General features: G+C 48.0%; 11 pseudogenes; all 11 read right to left on the bottom strand.

The window, feature by feature from the left end:
* Nucleotides 1-5,640: 5,640 nt before the first annotated feature.
* LOC134579978 (5S ribosomal RNA) lies at nt 5,641-5,759 on the bottom strand (annotated as a pseudogene).
* Nucleotides 5,760-6,136: 377 nt separating this feature from the next.
* On the bottom strand, nt 6,137-6,255 carry LOC134579628 (5S ribosomal RNA; annotated as a pseudogene).
* A 134-nt stretch (nt 6,256-6,389) lies between these two features.
* Nucleotides 6,390-6,508, bottom strand: LOC134579964 (5S ribosomal RNA; annotated as a pseudogene).
* Nucleotides 6,509-13,106: 6,598 nt separating this feature from the next.
* On the bottom strand, nt 13,107-13,225 carry LOC134579811 (5S ribosomal RNA; annotated as a pseudogene).
* Nucleotides 13,226-13,359: 134 nt separating this feature from the next.
* On the bottom strand, nt 13,360-13,478 carry LOC134579892 (5S ribosomal RNA; annotated as a pseudogene).
* A 134-nt stretch (nt 13,479-13,612) lies between these two features.
* LOC134579765 (5S ribosomal RNA) lies at nt 13,613-13,731 on the bottom strand (annotated as a pseudogene).
* Nucleotides 13,732-13,866: 135 nt separating this feature from the next.
* Nucleotides 13,867-13,985, bottom strand: LOC134579649 (5S ribosomal RNA; annotated as a pseudogene).
* A 630-nt stretch (nt 13,986-14,615) lies between these two features.
* LOC134580090 (5S ribosomal RNA) lies at nt 14,616-14,734 on the bottom strand (annotated as a pseudogene).
* A 134-nt stretch (nt 14,735-14,868) lies between these two features.
* LOC134580103 (5S ribosomal RNA) lies at nt 14,869-14,987 on the bottom strand (annotated as a pseudogene).
* Nucleotides 14,988-15,121: 134 nt separating this feature from the next.
* Nucleotides 15,122-15,240, bottom strand: LOC134579910 (5S ribosomal RNA; annotated as a pseudogene).
* Nucleotides 15,241-15,374: 134 nt separating this feature from the next.
* LOC134579933 (5S ribosomal RNA) lies at nt 15,375-15,493 on the bottom strand (annotated as a pseudogene).
* Between the last annotated feature and the right edge of the window lie 162 nt (nt 15,494-15,655).

Here is a 15,655-nt window from a genome sequence, read left to right as displayed (position 1 = left end):
GCCATTTCAGGCGTTCCTACACTGCCATAGCTCACTTTGCCGATATCCAGCGGCGAAACAACATGCCAGTGAGGCGCTTGATTTGCGACAGCCCTACACGTTGGAATTCAACACTCCTAATGTTCGACCGCCTGCTCCAACAAGAAAAAGCTGTTAATGAATATTTGTATGACCGGGGTGCTAGGACAGCTTCTGGGGAGCTGGGAATTTTTTTGCCACGTTACTGGACGCTCATGCGCAATGCCTGTAGGCTCATGCGTCCTTTTGAGGAGGTGACAAACCTAGTCAGTCGCAACGAAGGCACCATCAGCGACATCATACTGTAGCGGAACCCTATTGTGGCTGTCCTCCCTGTATTATGGATTGCCCTCATCTACCCTGTTAGTCTGGGGGGCAAAGGGGAGAAGTGTGGCGAAACCGATCTCGCCACGTGTCCTTGGAGGGGGCTGCTTGCCCGCCTCTTGCCTTTGGACTATGGCCCTGCAGGTTAAACTGTTTATTTTCCCTGCAGAAAGGCTTATTCGTGTGATCTGAGTGCCATTCATCTAATAATGTGCAGTCAGATCAAAGCTATCTGGGGATATGTAGAAATGTGTGTTTTATGTACTAAATGTATCAGTATGTAATTTTATGTCTTTTACTGTCTTTTTGTCTGCCATGTGGGTAATGGAGTTTGGCTCTGTCTTTGGAGATAATTAGATTCCTTCTCCAATTATCTCCAGGGCAGAAGGGAGGAAGCCAGGATGCATTGTGGGGATGGTTTTACTTTTACTGTTTGAGCCAGATTAAAATACAATCAGCCAGGGGGAACAAAAGATACTTTTACTAACTTTTGAACCCCTGGTCTGATTCATGCCATTTTTTTTATATGTTATTCCCCTGAATGGATTGATTGTGAATATGTATTTTTATGCGAATGTGATGAATATTATAGAAGTTATGAATATGGTGTAAAAGTTATGTTTGAAACTGTACAATAATGGGATTATGTGTCACACTAAGGGGAGGGGATGTGTGGGTTGTACCCAAGATACCATTGGTTGTTTTATGCCTCCCCCTGGGTGTGGCTTGTCTGTGTACAGTTGTAATAAAAGGCAGGCTGGATGTACCAGCCAGGAGTTCTGTTCCTGAAACTGTGTGTCGTCCAGTTATTGGGATTGCTGTGGGGATATCGCTGTGTTACTTTGCCTGCTGGAAACTCTGCCTATGGATCTACTATTGCCTTGTTCCTGAGCCTTCCTGGGATCGTCAGTGGAGAATAGCGTCAGTGGAGAATATCAGCTCTCCGCTACACATACCATTTGTTTTCTTCCTGGAGCGTGCCCTGCGAAGAGTGCTGGATCAGGCCATAAATGAGCGTGAAGAGGAAGAGGAAGAGTCGTGGTCACCATCACCACCAGAAACAGCCTTATCAGCATCGCTTGCTGGACCTGCGGCAACGCTGGAAGAGGATTGTGAGGAAGAGGAGTCAGAGGAGGATTGTAGCTTTGAGGAGGAGGAGGAGGAGCAAGACCAAACACAACAGGCATCCCAGGGTGCTCGTTGTCACCTATCTGGTACCCGTGGTGTTGTACGTGGCTGGGGGGAAGAACATACCTTCAATGACATCAGTGAGGAGGAGGAACGGGAAATGAGTAGCTCGGCATCCAACCTTGTGCAAATGGGGTCTTTCATGCTGTCCTGCCTGTTGAGGGACCTTCGTATAAAAAGGCTGAAGGAGAACGACCTGTACTGGGTGTCCACGCTACTAGACCCCCGGTATAAGCAGAAAGTTGCGGAAATGTTACCGAATTACAAAAGTCGGAAAGGATGCAGCATTTGCAAAATAAATTAAAAAGTATGCTTTACACAGCGTATAAGGGTGATGTCACAGCACAACGGGAATCTAACAGGGGGAGAGGTGGAAGTCATCCTCCTCCTCCTCCTCCCACGACCACGCCGGCAAGGACAGGACGCTTTAAAGACGTGTTGTTGATGGAGGACATGCGGACCTTTTTAAGTCCTATGCATCGCCACAGCCCTTCGGGATCCACCCTCAGAGAGCGACTCGACCGACAGGTAGCAGACTACCTTGCCTTAACTGCAGATATCGACACTCTGAGGAGCGATGAACCCCTTGACTACTGGGTGTGCAGGCTTGACCTGTGGCCTGAGCTATCCCAATTTGCGATAGAACTTCTGGCCTGCCCCGCTTCAAGTGTCCTGTCAGAAAGGGCCTTCAGTGCAGCAGGAGGTATTGTCACTGAGAAGAGAAGTCGCCTAGGTCAAAAAAGTCTAGATTACCTCACCTTTATTAAGATGAATGAGGGATGGATCCCGAAGGGACTGACACTGGGCGATACATTCGATTAAAAAAGGCCTGATGAGATGAGCTGCCTTGGGCTAAAAATGGTCCACACGCTGCTGTATTTTAGCTCTGAATGACGTTTGACTTGCGTGACTTATCCGCCACCAACTAGGGTTCAAGCCGCCATGTTTTAGGGCACTTTCTGCCTGTGAAACAAACATCAATTTTTCTGGCCGCTGCTACAGCAGCAGCTGCAACAATACCAATTTTTTCAGGCATGTGTACATGCCTAATTTTTAGGCCCACTGTTGCAGCACTGTGGCTTCAAAAACCAAACCAAAAAAAAATCCTCCAAGATGGCACCAATATACCAGTGGTCTAAGCATCTTCCCACCTTGGCCTAAAAAGGGGAGGTGATTCAACAATTAAAAATCTCTGCCATATACACGTCCACTGATAGGAGACGCGGAAGGTATTAAACTGATCAGAACAATACTAAACTCACCACTCCTATCTGGTGGCACATTAGCTTGCCCGCGCAGTGCCCCAAATTTCAAGTAAGAGGACCGACCAAGCATCTTCTTCCATCTCCCTGTTACATAAATCAATGCCATATCCATAGAAATTGTAGAGAATATCCAGGATAGTTTTACAGGGCCAAATCATGTCGCCTGTTGAAAGAGGTGACCTTGCTCGGGTCCCAGGTGTGCGGTTCCTAAAATGGCTGCCATATACATGTCCTCTGATAGGAGACGCGGAAGGTATTAAACTGATATGAACAATACTAAACTCACCACTCCTATCTGGTGGCACATTAGCTTGCCCGCGCAGTGCCCCAAATTTCAAGTAAGAGGACCGACCAAGCATCTTCTTCCATCTCCTTGTTACATAAATCAATGCCATATCCATAGAAATTGTAGAGAATATCCAGGATAGTTTTACAGGGGCAAATCATGTCGCCTGTTGAAAGAGGTGACCTTGCTCGGGTCCCAGGTGTGCGGTTCCTAAAATGGCTGCCATATACATGTCCTCTGATAGGAGACGCGGAAGGTATTAAACTGATATGAACGTTTACTAAACTCACCACTCCGAGTGCTGTTATTGATTTAATTTTTTTGTGGTGAGGCTTTACAGGACAGAGTGCTTCTCCACGGGACATGTTAACTCACGGGCAGCTGGCTCATCAAGGAACCAGAGCAGCTTGAACGAGGTGACCTTGCTCGGGTCCCAGGTGTGCGGTTCCTAAAATGGCTGCCATATACACGTCCACTGATAGGAGACGCGGAAGGTATTAAACTGATATGAACAATACTCCACTCCTATCAGTAGGTCCGTCCCATTGTGATTTATGCCCCCCACCCACTGCGCAGGGATGGGGCCGGGGGGGAGGAAAGTAGGCCCCCCATTGTGATTTAAGGCCCCCACCCACCGCGCAGGGGTGGGGGCCGAGGGGGGGAGGACAGTAGGTCCCCCATTGTGATTTATGGCCCCCACCCACTGCGCAGGGGTTGGGGAGGACAGTAGCTCCCCCCAGTGTGTATCATGGGCTTTGAGGACAGGTGTCAATCCATACCTGCCAAGTGACCCTATGTAGGGGTAACAGTCCCTATTCTGCTCTGTGTCAGTGTGTATCATGGTCTCTGTGGACGGGGAACAGTCTCTATTCTGCTCTGTGTCAGTGTGTATCATGGACTCTGTGGACGGGGAACAGTCTCTATTCTGCTCTGTGTCAGTGTGTATTATGGCCTCTGTGGACGGGGAACAGTCTCTATTCTGCTCTGTGTCAGTGTGTATCATGGTCTCTGTGGACGGTGAACAGTCTCTATTCTGCTCTGTGTCAGTGTGTATCATGGTCTCTGTGGACAGGGAACAGTCTCTATTCTGCTCTGTGTCAGTGTGTATCAGGGGCTTTGAGGACAGGTGTCAATCCATAACTGCCAAGTGACCCTATGTAGGGGGGACAGTCTCTATTCTGCTCTGTGTCAGTGTGTATCATGGTCTCTGTGGACAGGGAACAGTCTCTATTCTGCTCTGTGTCAGTGTGTATCAGGGGTTTTGAGTACAGGTGTCAATCCATATCTGCCAAGTGACCCTATGTAGGGGGACCAGTCCCTATTCTGCTCTGTGTCAGTGTGTATCAGGGGTTTTGAGGACAGGTGTCAATCCATATCTGCCAAGTGACCCTATGTAGGAGGAACAGTCCCTATTCTGCTCTGTGTCAGTGTGTATCAGGGGTTTTGAGGACAGGTGTCAATCCATATCTGCCAAGTGACCCTATGTAGGGGGAACAGTCTCTATTCTGCTCTGTGTCAGTGTGTATCAGGGATCATTAGGATAGGTGTCAATCCATATCTGCCAAGTGACCCTATGTAGGGGGGAACAGTCCCTATTCTGCTCTGTGTCAGTGTGTATCAGGGATTTGACTATCTTTATTCAGATTCAAAAATTACAATTCCAGGAAAAATTTAACAAACATTTACAAGAACATGTTATGCACATCATAGAAACAACGTAAACCTCTTTAAAGCCACAAACTCAAGACAAAAAATACGTACACAATGTGTAAGGGTTTGAAAGAATATTCTGAATCCTTACATGTTTACTTTATCGTTTGTTTGATTTTTGTGAACCATATATAAACTAGAAGCAGCGTGAAAACTATAAAAACTCAAGTGGCCATGCTGATCAAATTAAATAGTATGCTTTACACAGCGTATAAGGGTGATGTCACAGCACAACGGGAATGTAACAGGGGAAGAGGTGAAAGTCATCCTCCCCCTCCCACGACCCCGCCATATCTGCCAAGTGACCCTATGTAGGGGTAACAGTCTCTATTCTGCTCTGTGTCAGTGTGTATCATGGTCTCTGAGGACGGGGAACAGTCTCTATTCTGCTCTGTGTCAGTGTGTATCAGGGGCTTTGAGGACAGGTGTCAATGTTAGGTGATTTCTGCCCTTTATGGATTAAAAGCAGACTCTGCATCAACTGTGCAATTTTCCATGGGAGTTTTGCCATGGATCCCCCTCCGGCATGCCACAGTCCAGGTGTTAGTCCCCTTGAAACAACTTTTCCATCACTTTTGTGGCCAGAAAGAGTCCCTGTTGGTTTTAAAATTCGCCTGCCCATTGAAGTCAATGGCGGTTCGCGCGGTTTGCGCGGTTCGCGCGGTTCGCGAACAGTTGCGGAAGTTCGCGTTCGCCGTTCGCGAACCGAAAATTTCGAGTTCGCGACAACACTACTCGCTAATGTTGATAGAATATCAAACTCTGGTTGCGACAAAAGACAATACGCTTCTGGATAGGGAAAAAAGTGGTCTGATTATGACATCATAATGCAAAAAAGAAATAAACAAAAGCTTACGGCACCTGAGGTTCCTAGTTGGTCTCCCATACAAGTACTAACAAGGCCCGAATCTGGATGGCTTCCGAGATCTGATGAGATCAGGCATTTTCAGACTGATATGGCCGTAAATGAAATTTGGAGAATGCGATCTCGCTAATGTTGGTAGAATATCAAACACTGGTTGCGACAAAAGACAAGACGCTTCTGGATATTGAAAAAAGTGGTCTGATTATGACATCATAATGCAAAAAAGAAATAAACAAAAGCTTACGGCACCTGAGATTCCTAGTTGGTCTCCCATACAATTACTAAACAGGCCCGAGTCTAGTTGGCTTCCAAGATCAGGCATTTTCAGACTGGTATGGCCGTAAGTGAAATTAAGATTATGCGATCGCGCTAATGTTGGTAGAATATCAAACACTGGTTGCGACAAAAGACAAGACGCTTCTGGATAGGGAAAACAGTGGTCTGATTATGACATCATAATGCAAAAAAGAAATGAACAAAAGCTTACGGCACCTGAGGTTCCTAGTTGGTCACCCATACAAGTATTAACCAGGCCCGAGTCTGGATGGCTTCCGAGATCTGATGAGATCAGGCATTTTAAGACTGGTATGGCCGTAAGTGAAATTAAGAGAATGCGATCTCGCTAATGTTGGTAGAATATCAAACACTGGTTGCGACAAAAGACAAGAAGCTTCTGGATAGGGAAAAAAGTGGTCTGATTATGACATCATAATGCAAAAAAGAAATAAACAAAAGCTTACGGCACCTGAAGTGCCTAGTTGGTCACCCATACAAGTACTAACCAGGCCCGAGTTTGGATGGCTTCCGAGATCTGATGAGATCAGGCATTTTAAGACTGGTATGGTCGTAAGTAAAATTAAGAGAATGCGATTGTGGCAAACTTAGCCACTTCTGGACTATATTCATTGCAGGTTGTCCGTAGGCTGAATGCATAATATGTAACGTTAAATGTATATGTGTTGTACTATGGCCGTTCGCATGCTGGCAGCCGTACGCTGCCAGCATACAAAGCATTCGTACGACGAAACACGACTATCCTGGCCGTTCGCCATACGAATGCGGGCTCCCCAGGTCGACCACACATTCACAGGTCGTGTGGCACCAATTAACCGATTGCAACATTGTTGCAATCAGTAATTAAGGGCTCTCCTAGGTGGCCGTCGTTCGACTACCGACCATGCGGCGGTCGGCCATCTTGGATCCTTTGTCTCTGCAGCGGTGTTCGGTCGTCGAGAGCCTGGAACTGAAAACGGCTACTCAATGATCCGAACACCGCTGGGCTCCCAGAGCGTTCGGGAGTTCCGCGTTCAGTACATTATGTTCCCCATACTTATTCGGTACTTTTAAACAGACTTCAATGTTTAAATGTATTCTGTGCGGCGTTCGGTCAATTCAGCTGGGATCAGAGCGGTATTCTCACAAAGTGTGCGCTTCGACCCCAGCTATCTACCGAACGTTCGGTTATTCCAAAGTACCGAATATTGCGTGAAATATGTATTTTAAAGTAAATTGTCAGTTTTGCTGCACGAGGGGATAATCCACTTAATCGTCCATTTTAGTGGGAGTATCCTTCTCGTGCAGCAATGCCTGTTGGGAAAGTCACAATGCATGTTGGGAGAAATCCCCTGGATTATCTGTACGGAAACCCCTTGCATGGGGAACTGCTTAAATATGCCAGCTGTGAATAAACTGAGTTAGTTGACTCCCAAACTGTGTTTCGTCCGGTTATTGGGAGGATTGGGGATATTGCCGTGCTTTCTACTCTGACTGTGGATTTCCTGAGGATACCAACGGATATCGTGTATTATTATACTGCATTCCGTTACAATTGGTGGCAAGCGACGGGATCCGAACCTTACAGCCGAAAAGCAGCGTTCGTGTAAACTGGAACTACCGAACAAAGAAAGCAAGGGCAATTCGTATGGATATTGATTATACCACACTGAAACGACAGACTTTAAAAGAGCTACTGGAAGCCAGGGGTAAGATAGCCAGCAACAAATCTAAGGCTGTGCTGATCGCTGAACTGATGGAGGGAGACAGAGCCCGCAGCGCTACACCTCCACCAGCCATGGAAGAGACCCCATACCAGAAAGAGCTAAGGACCAGGATGGCTTTTCTGCCACAGCCAGTACCTATGGAAGTAATGACCGTGCTGATGTCAGATGTACATGATTATCTGATGGCAAACCGCACACCGGAGACACCGCCTAGGGCAGAGTCTGTTACTGCCTCCACATACGGACAGGTAAAACCCAAAGTCCCACATCATGCATTTAAAGCGTTTTGTGAAGAAAAGGACAAAATTGATGGGTATTTACAGGATTTTGAGCGGCTGTGTGATTTGCACGATTTGGAACCCGCAGTATGGGTGCCGCTGCTGGCAGGCAAATTATCGGGTAGGGCAGCTGAAGCCTACCGTGCTGTGCCCCGAGAGGACAGCAAAGATTACCCTAAAGTAAAGAGGGCGATCTTAGAGAGGTATGCCATTACCCCAGAGGCATACCGGCGCAAGTTCAGGGGCTTGCGCAAACCTGAGAAAGATTCTCATGCAGTGTGGGCGCACAAGCTGGATCAAGCATCACTAGGCTGGATTACAAGCCAGCAACGCTATGAATATGGAAGTGTTGCGACAGTTAATGCTGCTGGAGCAATTCTTTAATGGTTTGTCCCCAGAAGCACAATAATGGGTGAGAGACCGTAAACCACTCACCCTACCCGAAGCCGCTAGATTGGCGGATCAGCATTTTGATGCCAGGAGGCATCACGGACTCCAGAATAAGACTCTCCCTCGGATTACTGGGCCACCCACTACTTTTACTCCTACCGGCCCCACAGTACCCCTACACAGGCCCGCACTGAATACTCCACCACCACCCTCCCGATACAACGGCCGGGCTAACATTCAGTGTCACACCTGTAAGCAGTGGGGACACATTTCTCGGGAGTGCACCCAAAACCGGAGCCGACAAGCTTGGAACCAGGTGCGGCAAAATTTAACACCCAGGGCTGCTGCGCATCACTACCAGGTAGCACCCAACCCCCAGGAATTACTGAGCACTCAAATTGAGGAGCCTCTAGGGGTGCTCCACGAAGTAATGTCGGTCCGAGCCACCGACAACCGACAACATCACCGGCAGCTAGTAACCCTGGAGGGGAAGGAGGTACAAGGGCTCCGGGATTCGGGAGCCACTCTAACTTTGGTTGCACCACATTTGGTACCAGGCGCAACCCACACTGGCGGCTCCGTGGCAGTACGGGTGGCCGGGGGAGCAGTATACCGGCTACCCACCGCCAAGGTACATTTGGATTGGGGTGTGGGAGAGGGGACTGTGGAAGTGGGGCTTATGCAGAATTTACCTGCAGATGTTGTGCTGGGGAATGACTTGGGCCAGATGACTTCCGCTTTTATCCCCCAGGCTCCATACCAGGAGGCCCACCCCGTAACCACCCGGCAACAGGCTCGCACCACGGCTACACCGATACACTCTGAGGCTCAGGTAAGAGATCATGACCCCCATGACCTGGGATACCCCGACTACCTTTGTGACCGAAGTCCAGACCGACCCCACCCTCCAAGTATATAGGGACCGCACAAGCAGACCAAGCAGGGCTAGAGGGGGAGCGGTACACGTGGGAGAAAGAGTTATTATACCGGGTCACGGCCAAAGATGTGGGGGGGTCTGTTACCCTGACTAACAAACAGTTAGTGGTACCGCAAAAGTATAGGCAGGAGCTGCTTAGAATCGCCCATGATATCCCCTTGTCAGGACACCTAGGGATGACCCGTACCCGATACCGCTTAACCCATGCCTTCTTCTGGCCCGGGATCTCTCAGGATGTGCGCCAGTATTGCACCTCCTGCGACGTCTGCCAGCGAGTAGGCAAACGAGGGGATCGCCACAAGGCAAAGCTATGTCCCCTACCCATTATCGCAGAACCCTTCAGCAGGGTAGCGGTGGATATCATAGGGCCCCTGCCGAAACCCAGTCCCTCTGGCAAAAAGTACATTTTAACTGTAGTGGACTACGCCACCAGATACCCCGAAGCTGTGGCCCTCACTAATATCCATGCTGAGACCGTAGCTGAAGCTTTAATGAAAGTGTTTTCCCGGGTAGGGTTTCCCCAAGAGATAATATCGGACCGAGGCACCCAATTTACGGCCGAAGTCACCCAACATATGTGGAAGGTATGTGGCATTAAGCCAATAGTCAATTCCGCCTACCACCCCCAGTCCAATGGACTATGTGAGAGGTTCAACGGGACGCTGAAGCAGATGCTTCGGACGTTCGGGGAGACCCACAAAGACTGGGAGAGGTTCCTACCTCACCTACTCTTTGCGTATAGAGAGGTTCCCCAGGAGTCGACCGGTTTCTCCCCGTTTGAGTTACTATTTGGGAGGAGGGTGCGGGGACCCTTGAACCTGATTAGGGAACACTGGGAGGGAGAGAGTACGAATAACGAAACCCCTATTGTATCATACGTACTGGAGTTCAGAGACCGTCTGGAGGCGCTAACGCAGGCTGTACACACCAACCTCCAGGCGGCCCAGCAACGCCAGCGACGCTGGTACGATAGAGGAGCCAGGGACCGCAGCTTTCAGGTGGGACAGAAGGTTTTGATCTTAAAGCCCGTCCGCACAGACATGCTGCAGGCCATCTGGCAAGGCCCATACCAGGTAGTGGAGCAGCGATGCGACACTACCTATGTGATCGGCCCCTGCTCAGGGGTAGGGAAGAGACGCATGCTCCACGTGAACATGCTCAAACCCTACCATGAGAGGATAGAGGATGTGACGGCAATCTGTGCCTCCTCCTTAGAAGATCAGGAGAACCTACCCTTACCTGACTTACTAGAACCAGAGGAACCGATAGAGCCCTCCCGGGGAGTTCAGCTGGGGGAGCGGCTAAGCTCCCAGGAGCGTGCCCAGGTACAAGCGCTGATTGTAGCCAAGGGGGCTACCTTCTCCAATTTACCTGGGTACACTCCGCTGGCCACCCACCGAGTTGAAACCCTGGGACAGCTACCTATGCGGCAGGCTCCATATAGGGTTCCGGAATCAGTCCGGACCCATATGAAAGCCGAACTAGATGAAATGCTACAGCTAGGGGTTATCGAACCCTCCGACAGCCCCTGGGCATCGCCGGTAGTCCTGGTGCCTAAAAAGGATGGCACCACCCGATTCTGTGTAGACTACTGGAGGCTAAATGACAAAACGGTGTCTGATGCCTACCCGATGCCCCGGATAGACGAGCTGTTAGATAAGATGGCACGGGGCCAGTATCTCACTACCATTGACTTGTGTAAGGGGTACTGGCAAATTCCTCTAGCCGATGACGCCATCCCCAAGTCGGCGTTTGTCACTCCGTTTGGCCTGTACCAGTTCAAGGTCATGCCTTTCGGAATGAAAAACGCTCCGGCTACCTTTCAGCGGATGGTAGATCGGCTACTGGACGGTTTTCAGGAGTATGCCTGTGCCTATCTAGATGCCATCTTTAGCCAGACCTGGGAAGACCACCTACGCCATATAGGGGCGATCCTAGATCGTATTGGGGAGGCTGGGTTAACGTTAAAGCCGAGTAAGTGCCACATAGGTATGGCCGAGGTGCAGTATCTGGGGCACCGAGTAGGGTGTGGGCAGCAGAGACCCGAGCCAGCCAAGATTGAGGCCGTAGCAAAGTGGCCTACCCCCAGGACTAAGACTCAAGTGCTGGCGTTTTTAGGGACAGCCGGCTATTACAGGAAGTTTGTTCCCGACTATAGCACACTGGCCAAACCCCTAACGGACCTGACTAAAAAGAACCTTCCCCGACTGGTTGTCTGGGCCCCAGAGTGTGAGCAGGCATTCCAACAACTCAAGACAGCTCTAACTAATGCTCCTGTACTAACTGCTCCTGATCCAACTAAAAGATTTCTTGTTCACACAGACGCTTCAATGTTTGGAATGGGGGCAGTACTGAGCCAAGTGGGAGCCGATGGCGGAGAACACCCCGTAGCCTACTTAAGCCACAAGTTGCTGCCTCGTGAAGTGAGCTACGCCGCCATTGAGAAAGAATGCCTGGCCGTGGTGTGGGCCCTTAAAAAGTTACAGCCATATTTGTACGGACAACCTTTTTCCTTACTCACAGATCACAACCCGTTGGTGTGGCTAAACCGTGTGTCTGGAGACAATGCCAGGCTGCTGCGCTGGAGTTTGGCGCTGCAGCCTTTTGACTTTACCATCCATTACCGGCCAGGAAAACAAAACGGTAACGCTGACGGGTTATCCAGACAGACTGAACTCGAGAAGTGATCTGTGAGTACTCTCCCGGACATCCCCAAGCCGATCCGTTGGGATCAGACTGTGTATGCCGGCTTGGTTCTGGGGGAGCATTGTGGCAAACTTAGCCACTTTTGGACTATATTCATTGCAGGTTGTCCGTAGGCTGAATGCATAATATGTAACGTTAAATGTATATGTGTTGTACTATGGCCGTTCGCATGCTGGCAGCCGTACGCTGCCAGCATACAAAGCATTCGTACGACGAAACACGACTATCCTGGCCGTTCGCCATACGAATGCGGGCTCCCCAGGTCAACCACACATTCACAGGTCGTGTGGCACCAATTAACCGATTGCAACATTGTTGCAATCAGTAATTAAGGGCTCTCCTAGGTGGCCGTCGTTCGACTACCGACCATGCGGCGGTCGGCCATCTTGGATCCTTTGTCTCTGCAGCGGTGTTCGGTCGTCGAGAGCCTGGAACTGAAAACGGCTACTCCAATGATCCGAACACCGCTGGGCTCCCAGAGCGTTCGGGAGTTCCGCGTTCGGTACATTATGTTCCCCATACTTATTCGGTACTTTTAAACAGACTTCAATGTTTAAATGTATTCTGTGCGGCGTTCGGTCAATTCAGCTGGGATCAGAGCGGTATTCTCACAAAGTGTGCGCTTCGACCCCAGCTATCTACCGAACGTTCGGTTATTCCAAAGTACCGAATATTGCGTGAAATATGTATTTTAAAGTAAATTGTCAGTTTTGCTGCACGAGGGGATAATCCACTTAATCGTCCATTTTAGTGGGAGTATCCTTCTCGTGCAGCAATGCCTGTTGGGAAAGTCACAATGCATGTTGGGAGAAATCCCCTGGATTATCTGTACGGAAACCCCTTGCATGGGGAACTGCTTAAATATGCCAGCTGTGAATAAACTGAGTTAGTTGACTCCCAAACTGTGTTTCGTCCGGTTATTGGGAGGATTGGGGATATTGCCGTGCTTTCTACTCTGACTGTGGATTTCCTGAGGATACCAACGGATATCGTGTATTATTATACTGCATTCCGTTACAGCGATCTCGCTAATGTTGGTAGAATATCAAACACTGGTTGCGACAAAAGACAAGACGCTTCTGGATAGGGAAAAAAGTGGTCTGATTATGACATCATAATGCAAAAAAGAAATAAACAAAAGCTTACGGCACCTGAGGTTCCTAGTTGGTCTCCCATACAAGTACTAACCAGGCCCGAATCTGGATGGATTCCGAGATCTGATGAGATCAGGCATTTTCAGACTGATATGGCCGTAAATGAAATTCGGCGAATGCGATCTCGCTAATGTTGGTAGAATATCAAACACTGGTTGCGACAAAAGACAAGACGCTTCTGGATAGGGAAAAAAGTGGTCTGATTATGACATCATAATGCAAAAAAGAAATAAACAAAAGCTTATGGCACATGAGGTTCCTAGTTGGTCTCCCATACAGGTACTAACCAGGCCCGAGTCTGGATGGCTTCCGAAATCTGATGAGATCAGGCATTTTCAGACTGGTATGGCCATAAGTGAAAATAAGTGAATGCGAACTCGCTAATGTTGGTAGAATATCAAACACTGGTTGCGACAAAAGACAAGACGCTTCTGGATAGGGAAAAAAGTGGTCTGATTATGACATCATAATGCAAAAAAGAAATAAACAAAAGCTTACGGCACCTGAGGTTCCTAGTTGGTCTCCCATACAAGTACTAACCAGGCCCAAATCTGGATGGATTCCGAGATCTGATGAGATCAGGCATTTTCAGACTGATATGGCCGTAAAATGAAATTTGGAGAATGCGATCTTGCTAATGTTGGTAGAATATCAAACACTGGTTGCGACAAAAGACAAGACGCTTCTGGATAGGGAAAAAAGTGGTCTGATTATGACATCATAATGCAAAAAAGAAAAAAACAAAAGCTTACGGCACCTGAGGTTCCTAGTTGGTCTCCCATACGAGTACTAACCAGGCCCGAGTATGGATGGCTTCCGAGACCTGACGAGATCAGGCATTTTCACACTGGTATGGCCGTAAGTGAAGTTAAGAGAATGCAATCTCGCTAATGTTGGTAGAATATCAAACACTGGTTGCAACAAAAGACAAGACGCTTCTGGATATTGAAAAAAGTGGTCTGATTATGACATCATAATGCAAAAAAGAAATAAACAATAGCTTACGGCACCTGAAGTGCCTAGTTGGTCACCCATACAAGTACTAACCAGGCCCGAGTCTGGACGGCTTCCGAGATCTGACAAGATCAGGCATTTTAAGACTGGTATGGTCGTAAGTAAAATTAAGAGAATGCGATCTCGCTAATGTTGGTAGAATATCAAACACTGGTTGCGACAAAAGACAAGACGCTTCTGGATAGGGAAAAAAGTGGTCTGATTATGACATCATAATGCAAAAAAGAAATAAACAAAAGCTTACGGCACCTGAGTTTCCTAGTTGGTCTCTCATACAAGTACTAACCAGGCCCGAAACTGGATGGCTTCTGAGATCTGGCATTTTCAGACTGGTATGGCCGTAAGGGAAATTAATAGAATGCGATCTCGCTAATGTTGGTAGAATATCAAACACTGGTTGCGACAAAAGACAAGACGCTTCTGGATAGGGAAAAAAGTGGTCTGATTATGACATCATAATGCAAAAAAGAAATAAACAAAAGCTTATGGCACCTGAGGTTCCTAGTTGGTCTCCCATACAGGTACTAACCAGGCCCGAGTCTGGATGGCTTCCGAGATCTGACAAGATCAGGCATTTTCAGACTGGTATGGCTGTAAGTGACATTAAGCGAATGCGATCTCGCTAATGTTGGTAGAATATCAAACTCTGGTTGCGACAAAAGCCAAAACGCTTCTGGATAGGGAAAAAAGTGGTCTGATTATGACATCATAATACAAAAAAGAAATAAACAACAGCTTACGGCACCTGAGGTTCCTAGTTGGTCTCCCATACAAGTACTAACCAGCCCCGAGTCTGGATGGCTTCCGAGATCTGACGAGATCAGGCATTTTCAGACTGCTATGGCCGTAAATAAAGTTAAGAAAATGCGATCTCGCTAATGTTGGTAGAATATCAAACACTGGTTGCGACAAAAGACAAGACGCTTCTGGATAGGGAAAAAAGTGGTCTGATTATGACATCATAATGCAAAAAAGAAATAAACAAAAGCTTACGGCACCTGAGGTTCCTAGTTGGTCTCCCATGCAAGTACTAACCAGGCCCGAGTATGGATGGCTTCCGAGATCTGACGAAATCAGGCATTTTCAGACTGGTATAGCCATAAGTGAAAATGAGTGAATGCGAACTCGCTAATGTTGGTAGAATATCAAACACTGGTTGCGACAAAAGACAAAACGCTTCTGGAAAGGAAAAAAGTGGTCTGATTATGACATCATAATGCAAAAAAATAAATAAACAAAAGCTTACGGAACCTGAGGTTCCTAATTGGTCTCCCATACAAGTACTAACCAGCCCCGAGTCTGGATGGTTTCTGAGATCTGATGAGATCAGGCATTTTCAGACTGGTATGGCCGTAAATGAAATTAAGAGAATGCGATCTCGCTAATGTTGATAGAATATCAAACACTGGTTGCGACAAAATACTAGACGCTTCTGGAAAGGAAAAAAGTGGACTGATTATGACATCATAATGCAAAAAAATAAATAAACAAAAGCTTACAGCACCTGAGGTTCCTAGTTG

The sequence above is a fragment of the Pelobates fuscus genome, chromosome 12, assembly GCF_036172605.1.
Source record: "Pelobates fuscus isolate aPelFus1 chromosome 12, aPelFus1.pri, whole genome shotgun sequence".
Classification (NCBI taxonomy): Eukaryota; Metazoa; Chordata; class Amphibia; order Anura; family Pelobatidae; genus Pelobates; species Pelobates fuscus.
The sequence above is the reverse complement of the archived record's forward strand: the minus strand, read 5'-3'. Positions and strand labels throughout refer to the sequence as shown.